Below are 10,532 nucleotides of genomic sequence, written 5' to 3'. Positions count from 1 at the left end.
TAGATAAAAATTGCCCATGAAAACCAGATAAACATGAGGCATTCAGCCCTAAAAGCACTTTTCCATTTGTTAAAGATGGGTGTGGTAGCATCGTACTCTGAGGAGGTGTTACTGTCAGCACAACTGGTAAATTTTGCAAAGTGGGTGGAATAATGAAGGATTTACCTTTGTGTTCCAACTGGACAGGAACCCTAAACACACATCAAAGCTGGATTGGATGAAGCTTTAAAATGGACTTCCCAAAATTTTACCTTAGCCTGATCCAAAATATGCTGCAGTTAGCAGGGTCCATACCAGGAAACCACCAAATTAAACATAAGAAAAGAAATATCAAACCAAAAATCAGCCAAAAACTTATGGAAATTTCTATGAGACATTCAACTAAATATTAGATATTTATTGTTTTTTAACCTGTTTGCATAATTTTGTCACTGTGTTAAACAAAAAAAAAAAAAGAAAAACAGTGCTGTACTTCCCTTTCTGAGCTGCTCATCTCAGCAATAACAAAGGATGAATACCATGTTACATAACGGTATTAATACAATAATTAAGACTGTCCAGCGCATTTTATTTAATATCAGCCACTAGATGGCCTCACATTCACAAAGTGTACTTTAGCTGTGAGTGTCTGTTTTGCATCTTGTAGTCTCTGTCAAAAAAATCTGTTTATGTTTTCTCTCTTACTGTTTAAATGTCAGATTTTTCTGCAGACTCTATGTGCAAAATCTACAATAATGGACCAAAATTACACATAATTAATTTTTGAAGCAGGAAATGTTGCTTAATAAGCAGTTAAATTAAAAAGCTGAGCCTCTGCAGCCTTAATGCAGTTGACAAATCAATAATTAGCAACATCTTTCAGGGATTTGAAACAGTGGTCTCTGTGCAGGCTTTATCTCATTATGTCATTAAACCAGCATCCAATCAGGCACTGCCCTCCTCTTCTGAGTAAACTCATCCCAGACACTGACCACAACCCCGTGTCAGCTGACAGTGACACACACACAAAGGCAAAAAGAGCAGCAGTTGATTAGCACACCCCTACATTTCAGACACCCCCCCAACTGCTGCAGTCTCTGTTATTGTTAAGGACGTACTACTTGACAACAGCTGAGTTATTATCATAAACAATATATTTAAAAAAAAAATATGCATTCTCTTTTCTGGAGAGATGAGATAATGAAAACAGTTCATGTCTGCATGACAAGATTGTTATGAACTGAGCAATGAATAATAATCAAGCACAGTCCAAAAAGGTGTTTTTTTTTTTTGTTTGTTTTTTTGTTCTTGTTTTTTTTTGTTTAGTTTTTATTTAACTAAAAAACTATCAAATTGAAATTGATGCAGAATAAATAAGAAGTTGGGCCTGTAAACAAGGTCAAGGTAACAAAACTCTACTCAAATAACTGATAACAAAAGTAACTAAACAACAATGAGCCAACTAATAAGTCATGACACAATATAAACTAAAATGTGTGCACTGATTTTAGAACATATGTTGTGTCACTGACTACATAAACTAATGCTCAACAATTGCACATTGCTCTGTAAATTAAATCATATGTTCAGAAAAAATGTTGTTTGTGTAAAATGTTGTTTATTGTTGGCTTGTGTGGCTGTAGATGCAGCCACCACAAAGATGTAATTAAGAACCTTATCGTCCAGACAGTTAGCTTAGCCTGACTCAAAATCTGATTTCACACTTTATGACCAGCTAAACAAACCAACTGAATGCTGCAGCACCATATTTATTACACCATCTCTTGGCATGAAATCACATAAACAAAAGGAGGATGTATGGTTTATTTCAGTTCCCTGTAAAGAGTTTGAAACAGACCAGCAGTGTACTCTTTCCCTGACCTGACTGGCTGGTAACACAGTGAGTAGCACAGGTCATGTCTGGTGCTGTTTAATGAGGTTTCTGTGTTGCAACCCCTGGTTCCACAAACATACAATCACTGACCCACACCAGTCTTTCACCCAGCACATGCATTAGTAACAACAAATCTTCATTCTACTGAAACATTGCACAAAGCCCAGAACTGACTTTAGAAGAGCTCTGATAAGGCAGGAATAGGTCTCCTTGTTTAGGGTAAGCTTGACTGAAACTCTTGCTAGTAAAATTTACACAGAACAATTCCCTTTGCCGTCTTCTAGTTCAAGAGGAAGTTAGACCAAATTCAAAACTACCAAGTTAGTTTTAATTCAGGTGGGAAAATGTTTGCAGGGGGAAACTTTAAGAGTGTCACCACAGTTTATCAATATACCATCCACCTTGAAAACAGCTCACCCATACTTGCATTAGAAGTTGAGCTGATGTGATCTGTTTATTTTCACTAAATGTCCAGTGAGCATATGCTGTTAACAGATACCAATAAATAATGTGTAAACCGTTGTGTGGAAGTGAATAGGACAGAGAGGAGTTTTAATAAACTCTCCTCTAGTTGTTGTTTGCACCTGTTCCCACTGCACTCAGCCTCAGGCTCACTATAACAAGGCCAGGCCCACTCTGCTGCTGGTTGAAACTAAAAATGGATGTGCAAAGAAACTGATCTCTCTCTGTGCTTGCTCTCCACGGAGCTTTCTTTAGACAGGACAGATACGGTGTGTAATAAAACTGTGGTGCAGTTTTGATAGTATTTTATAAAACTAGAATCACTTAGTTTGAGTCGAGAGAGTATGAAACATGAAAACAGGTTTTGTAGGTTGTTTTCTCAGCACACAATAGTTTTTTGTTTGTTTTTTGCACTATTTTCTATTTTCGATGAGCACAGAAGATCGTTACATTTTACAGCTGTGATCCCGACCTCCTCTCGTAGCAGCTGTAGTATTATTTGTAGTAGCATTAGTCACAGTGACTTATGCAACATGACGGACGTAGAGGTGCCGAAAAGCCTCACATTATTAATAGGCTGCATTAATATACCTCAGCTCACTTTTTATTCCCACCTCTACAATTATTTTTTCTCTAGAGTTGTACTGTACACAGTATTGTGCACTAATCTTGAGCCACAGAGGATTCATCCCTGCATAAGATCTGATTTTCAGTCTAGTTCATGTGTTATTTGTAATACCTCAGCCTCTTTTACCCTGTTCCTCTTTCTTATAAATGGTTCCTTGACAGCCACCCTCCCATAGAGACTATTTCTGATTAGGTTCAGTGATGCGTAGATAAACAGCTGATGGATTAGATGCAGGGCTTAGGTCTTTCTTAGATATTTTCCTATTTTTTTAAGGACTTGATTTTCAGAAGTTTGTCTGCTGCAGTTTTTCCAGGAAACCATGTCAAGATGAGCTAATAGTTCCTTGGAAATCACCTTACTGGTGCAAAAGTATTATTTTATATCTGTTACTGTGTTATCTTTAGCAGCTTTCATAGACACAACAGAAGAAATGGGAGAAAATTCAGTCAGCCAACCTTTTCTTTGACCAAATCTCCTTTGTCTTGAAAAGTCTATCAGTAGGTTGAAGTTTAAGATGTGTTTACCTACATGACTTTCAAACCATTAATCTACAAATAAATAACATTTATAATCATAGTTCACATTTTTATACTGAATATCACATAAATAGGAAAGATACTTTTTACTTTAAAGCCGCACTACTGAACTTGCACAGATTTCCTCAGTGAAGTGCGGCTAATTCAGCATCCATCTTGCATCCTACCTCTCTCCATCCTAAGCTCCCTCCAACCAGTAATATTCAGTCCAGCTCTCAACTCTTGTCTCATCTCATGCCCTTTAATTTAATGCGAATTTGAGTGGAAATTTATGTTGTGACACATTACACCAGTTTTAAAATCGCTGCATTGGCTCCCCGTGCGTTTCAGGATTGATTTTAAGGTTCTCTTACTTGTTTATAAATGTCTTAATGGTCTTGGGCCTTCTTATTTATCTGACCTGCTTTTAGACTATAAACCCTCGCGGACCCTGAGGTCCTCTGGTACCGGCCTTTTGGTCATTCCTAAGGCGAGGACCAAAACACATGGCGAGGCCACGTTCCAATATCGTGGCCCTCGCCTGTGGAACGGCCTGCCAGAGGGCCTCAGGTCTGCAGAGACTGTAGATGCTTTTAAAAAGAGGCTCAAGACACATCTTTTTAGTTTAGCTTTTACTTGAACTTCTTAATCATTTTGTTATTTGACTAACAATATCATTAGTTTATTTATTCAGTTATTTTAATTAATCTATTTATCCATTTTGTCTATTTTTATCACTTATCATTTGTATCTTGGTCTTAAATTGACTTTTTAATATATATTAATTTTCTTTTATTGTTCTTATTACGTTGATTTATTTATGCTCTTTTAAGTATCTTATACTGTGTTTTATTTTCAGCTTTTATCTTTTTTATCTTTTATCCTCTAGCTCCGGTGTTCCCTCATGGGGATCCTCCACATCGTGGGCTGTCTCTCCGGCCTGCAGGGTTGTAGCTGCGGGGGTCGACCTGGACGGGATGGCTGACGGGCCCTGCATTGCAGTCCTGTGGCTGTGGTGGGGGCCCCCGCCTGCCCCGATCTTGTCGGCTCCTGTGGCGATGGCCTCTGTGGTTGCTGGTGGGGCGCTCATGGTGTGGATGGGTCCCCAAGGTATTGCTTCCTCACAGTGGTGTCAAGCCAATCGTCTTTTATCTTGTCTTTTAGATCTCTCTCTCAAACTTTGTTCTTAAACCGTTTCAGTTAAAGAGACAGGAACTAGAAGGAATAGTTTTAATTCTATGAAAGAAGAGTGGCATCATCTGTTTGTGTTGTGTGTTTGCGCGCTTGGGTGTGTGTGTGTGTGTGTGTGTGTGTGTGTGCGTGTGTGAATGTGTGTGATTCAAAATGTAAAGTAGATAGCATTTGTGTTATTCTACTCTTACATTTTTAATATATGTTTTTACATTGTAAAGCACTTTGTATTGCATGATAATGTATGAAAAGGGCTATACAAATAAAGTTTGAATTGAATTGAATTACATAAGTTTATCAAAACAATGTCATTGCAAATGCTTGCCATTAAAGTGATCCAACAAAATATTAGCATTTAAGATAAGATAAGATAACATAACATAAGATATACTTTATTTGATTATTTATTTATTTTGACAAGCAGTGCATATTTTTTATATAAAAGTGTTCTGTACTCAATATTCGGCCCCAGGATAAATAGGATTTTACTTCCATAAGCAGCACTTTCTTGGTGCACTCTACTAGTTCACCTGAGACATTGTGTGTCAATTGATACTGAAATACTAATGCCTTCGCAACCAGATATTTGTCATTTCGTTGCACTTGTTGCAATGAGAATAAAGTTCTGTTCTAGATAATTATGTTTTAGAATCAATTTTCATTTTAAAATATTGATACTTTTATAATTTAGGGTAAAAATGTAGTTTATCATTTCACAGGAACATAGTAAAAAGTATCAGGATCTCATCTAAATGACACTCATTGTCATATCCAAAGTATGGCAAAAACGTTGCTGCAGCTGACTGACAATAATGAAAGCGAATGCAGTCATGTAAAGTGAGTCATTTCAGTTCCACAAACAGCTAGGTGTGTGATGTGTGTGGGAAGACAGTGAGTAATTATTGCAACACCACAAACCTTGTTTCTGAGAATCAGTCACGGAATAGGAGGAGGAGGAGAGGAGATGGACAGGTGTTGCTTGGTGCTACTTCCATCTCTTCTCCCAGGATGTAAACAGTGCTTTGTTTACTCCTGTTTGTCCTGAAGTCAACAATCATCTCTTTGTTTTCTTTGTGTTCAAGATGAGGTGATTGTTTCCGCACCATCTCACAAACTGACTGACCAGTTCTCTGTACTCAGCTTCTTGTCCATCACTGATACTCCCCACAAGTGCAGAGTCATCAGAGTATTTCTGTAGATGACAGGACTCAGAGTTGTATATGTCTGTGTCAGCTGACGTCACATTCGGGATAGCTGCAGTCGATCGCCATGATGGTTGCATCCTCGTTGTAAATGACTGTTCATCGTCTTTGCCTACGTTATAATCTTTGCCATACTAAGTCACACGATAAAAAGAATCGATAAAATTGATAAACTGAATTTTCCATTTCTGGAGATTTATTTTTATGAAAATCTGGATTTTTTTCCATAGTTAGTTAGCAGCAGACTTAGCCTTCTCTCCACACCAGAACGGTGTTTTCTGACAGATTTTCAGTGAAGTGACCCTTCAGTCAAGCCTGGGATTTAGCTGTGTGTATAACTGCAGTGAGAAATGCTGCTCTCTATGAGATGCAGAAGTCAACTTAACCCACAAACTCTAGTTAAGAGACAAGTTAAGTAAATCACTTTCACCACCATCCTTGAGTGTTTGCTGTCGGCTTTTTCATAAAAGGCAAGCAGGAGAGTTTTTGTTGTTGCTGTTTTTTTTTTTTTTTTTTTTTTTTTTTTTTTTTTTTTTTTTATTGCTTAAGTAATGTTAATGAATATACTTTATTTGGCTTTTTAAAGTCGCTATATTCACATTGGCTAACTTCTTTTGTAAACTACAGGCAAAGAGGGAGGGAAATGGGTTCATCTGTTTGTGTTTGATCAGTGTTTATTTTGTTTAATCATCTTTATATAAAAACGTCACAGAGTGAATGATTTTAAAGATACAGGTAAATACCACGAGTGCTCTGTGGGACCTGATGGGAGGTTAACTGGTTGGATTAAGTGGTTCAGATTGTGAAATGTAATGGAAGCATTCAATGTTAACTAGTTTTTTAATAACACCAAATATGTGATTGCAGGTCAACCAGCTTAAGAAATGATGGAGGCTGGCTCAGATTGTGCACCATCCCTGCTTCTAGGACACACATCAGTTACACCCACAAACGCTGCACGCTCTGCAAGACGAAGAAGACGGATCATCTGAGGAAAGAGACGCTGCAAGCAGCAGAGATGAGTCCACCAGGATGCAGACACTGGAGAGCTACAGACCATGAAGAGGACACCTGATGCTGGAGAAGATGGTGATCAGCTCATCAGAGAATAACACATGATGATGATGATGTATGTGTACAGTCAGACAGTTGGAAGTTTTTTTTTATATTATTTGTGCAGCAAAAGTGTGCTTTTTTTTGGTTTTGTACATGGCTTAAACATGAATAATAAAGTGTGTAAAAATATATTTTTGAAGTATTTTGACTTTTCGTTGCCTCTTAAGCACATTAATAATCAGTGTCAGTTTTGATAATGAAAATTACATTAAATTTTAATTACATTAAAAATCTTGTAGAGATAAACACTGAATAGAAAACATGATTGTTAACCAGATGAGAAGCTTGACAGTTTTACTTTTTCATATAAGTTTTTTTTAATTCTCAGTCAGAATAAACAGTAGCAGCACAACGTTAAACAGATAAAAATTCAATAAAAGAAAACAGAGAATATGCACATGTGATATAATAACGTATCACGTAATATCTTCAAATAATGTAGTGAGAGAATTTCACATCTTTGCATGGAAATTTCAACGCTGAAACAATACAAAGTGCAATCGTGCTAAAAGCAGTGCAAATTATGTGCAAATTTGTCAACAAGAGGAACAATGAGAGCAGATCCAGAAGTCTTCTTTAGCTGCTGCATGCTGTAGACCTCCATGATGACCCAGAGCTTCAGTGGAGAGTCAGTCAGGTGCTGGGAGTGCAGGACCTGTAGACAACAACCGTTTACAACAATGTTCAACCGTTTGCTTTATTTAGCTTCATTTATAAGGACGTCTATTTTATTACAGTTTCTGGTTTACAGGCTGATGCCAGACTGACATATTAGCTGAGTAATTATGTTGTATGAACATGTGGTAGGATTATTAGATCATTTAAATATTTTTCTGAGTTATGTAATATAAATATGAAGTTTCTTTTGCAACATTATAATGCACATGAATCATTTATGCTCAGAGTTTAAATAAGTAAAGAAATCAGACAAAACAAGTAAAGTAACCCTAACCACCAGTCATAACTTCACTAACAGCAGGTGAGCTTACCTTTGCAGTGAGACTGTGTTGTGCAGCCCTGCGGTGGAAGTGTGAACAGATCCTGCACCCAGCCATTCCTGAAATGTCCATGAGCTTCCAGAGATTTGTAGTTTCTGAAATGTTCATACGTGTAAACACTGGTACCATAAACGAGGTAGCTTGTTATGTCCAGCGATGAGGTTGGAGGTAGTAATGTAGCATTGGAGCTCCATTCCTTAGCTTTGAGGTCATAAGGATCTACGTTATTGATTGTTGACAATTTGGCCAAATACCGATCCCAGGTCTCCTTGATAAGCTTGTCCCTGTACAGTATCCTCTCATCATTCTTCTTTTTATCTATACTGGCGACTGAGTAAACGGGTTTTAAAATGGTTTAATGAAAGTACTGCTCGTTGTCTTGCTTGCTGATATACAAGATGCAACCAACACGGCGCAGGGGGGCGTGTCGTCAAGTTAGGTCACGTGTCTGACACGATTGGAAGTGTGAGGTGAACAGTGAGTGAGATCAGATCAAATCAAACCAAATGTTGTTTATAAAGCACTTTTCATACAAAAAGTAGCACATAGTGCTCTACATTAAAACATAGAGCAACTAACAGTTTTTAAAAACACACACCTGATCATAAGGCCTCACCATCAGTTCTGGTTCTGACTTTGGGAATAATTTAAAGACCGCTACCAGAGGACCTCAGGGTTTCCAGGAGCTAATAATTTAAATGGAGGTCAGATAAATAGGCCCTAGACTATGAACACATTTATAAACTAGCAAAAGAACCTAAAAAAATCTATCCAGAAACGCACAGGGAGCTGATGCAGCATTTTTAAAACTGGTTTAATGTGTTCCCGCCCTCTGGTCCTCGTCAGAACATGTGCCTCTGAGTTCTAGAGTAATTGTAGGTTAAAAATACTCTTACAGGGAAGACAAGAGAGCAGGACATTCCAATAATCTAGTTTACTAGAAACAAAAGCATGCATCAGCACCTCAGTGCTGGCAAGTGAAAGTAAAAATGAAAGTTTAACATGTGGTGCTCCTGTGCTCCTGACAACCATCTCAGACACACAAACTGTGGTCTGTTTCCAGGTATTCATAAATCCAGGTGGATGCTCCCGTAATTTATGGAGCTTCTCAACTAACAGAGCAGGTTGAATTGTATTAGAAGCACTTGAGAAATCAAAGAACATGATCTTCAAAGTGCTGCCTGATTGGTCTAGGTGAGAGTAGGCTGTCTGAAGCAGGTAGATGATGACCCCCCTTCAACCCCAAGCCCATTAAGATGTGCAAAATAATGTGTAATGGGTCCTGAAAAATGCCCACTTGGTTTTTGAGGTGAGCCAATAACAGTCTCTCAAGGACTTTTATGATGTAAGATGTTAGGAAAACTGGTCTGTAGTCATTTTTATCCCACACATACCTGACATGTTTCGACAGTAGTCGTTTCATCTTCTTTAGACAAACACGGAAGACATGTCAAATATGAGTGACAGATAATGTGACTGATTAAAAAAAAAGAAACCGAAAACTATCTAAGGACAAGACACTACGAATTTGTTTGGTTTGGTCTGTGGTAATTTGGTTGGGATTTTTTAGGTACTGGAACAAGGCCGGATGTTTTCCACAGCACAGGAACTCGTTTCTGACTCAGGCTGGTGTGGAAAAGGTGCTGAGCTGAACCTTTTAAAGAACATGTTCAGCTCATTGGCTTTTTCCACACCTCCATCAATATGATCCCCCTTTAACTTGAAGCCAGTGATCTTTTTCATTCCTGACCACGCTTCCCTCACATTGTTCTGCTGGAGCTGCTTTCTAACTTTTTCCTGTAGTTCTCTTGCACTTATTTATTTTGTTTTGATTTGTTTTTGTGTTGTCTTCAATAACTCCCTGTCTTCATTCGTGAAGGCTTTCTTTTTTTTTCTTTAGCAGCTTTATTAGGTCAATGGTGAGCCAGGGTTTGTTATTCAAATTTAAAATGTTTTATCTGAAGGATAACCCCTTGATGTGCATCATCTCATTTTCGAGGGGGTCCTCAACTCAAACAATTATACAAGGAACAGATATAAATAAAACATTCAGACCAACAGATGCAACCATATATATATATATATATATATATATATATATATATAAGAATCCATTGCAAATTGGGGCCCAATCACACTAATTAACAATGATGTGAAGATACTATCTCATATTTGTGCAAAAAGACTTCAATTTTGCTTGAATGCTATTATAGATGACTGTCAATAAGGCTTTATGGAAGGAAGACATATAAGTAGCAATATTAAGTTAATTTTGGACTTGATTGATTATAGGGATTAAATAACTGAAAACAGCTGTATTTTGTTATTGACATCTATTGAGCTTTTGATACTGTTAACCACCAATTCTTATTTGATGTTTTGTGCTATCTAAATTTTGGTCAGTTCTTCCAAAAATTTTTGATTGCATGACTGCAATTTATTTAAATATTATAAAATTACTGTAATGGTTTGGTTAAAGTTTTGTGGGGAACTACTCTGAGATTTCCTATTTCTCAGGTTATTAAACAAGGAGATCCTGCTTCAGCA

Source organism: Melanotaenia boesemani, chromosome 7 (genome assembly GCF_017639745.1).
Source record: "Melanotaenia boesemani isolate fMelBoe1 chromosome 7, fMelBoe1.pri, whole genome shotgun sequence".
NCBI lineage: Eukaryota > Metazoa > Chordata > Actinopteri > Atheriniformes > Melanotaeniidae > Melanotaenia > Melanotaenia boesemani.
The sequence above is the reverse complement of the archived record's forward strand: the minus strand, read 5'-3'. Positions refer to the sequence as shown.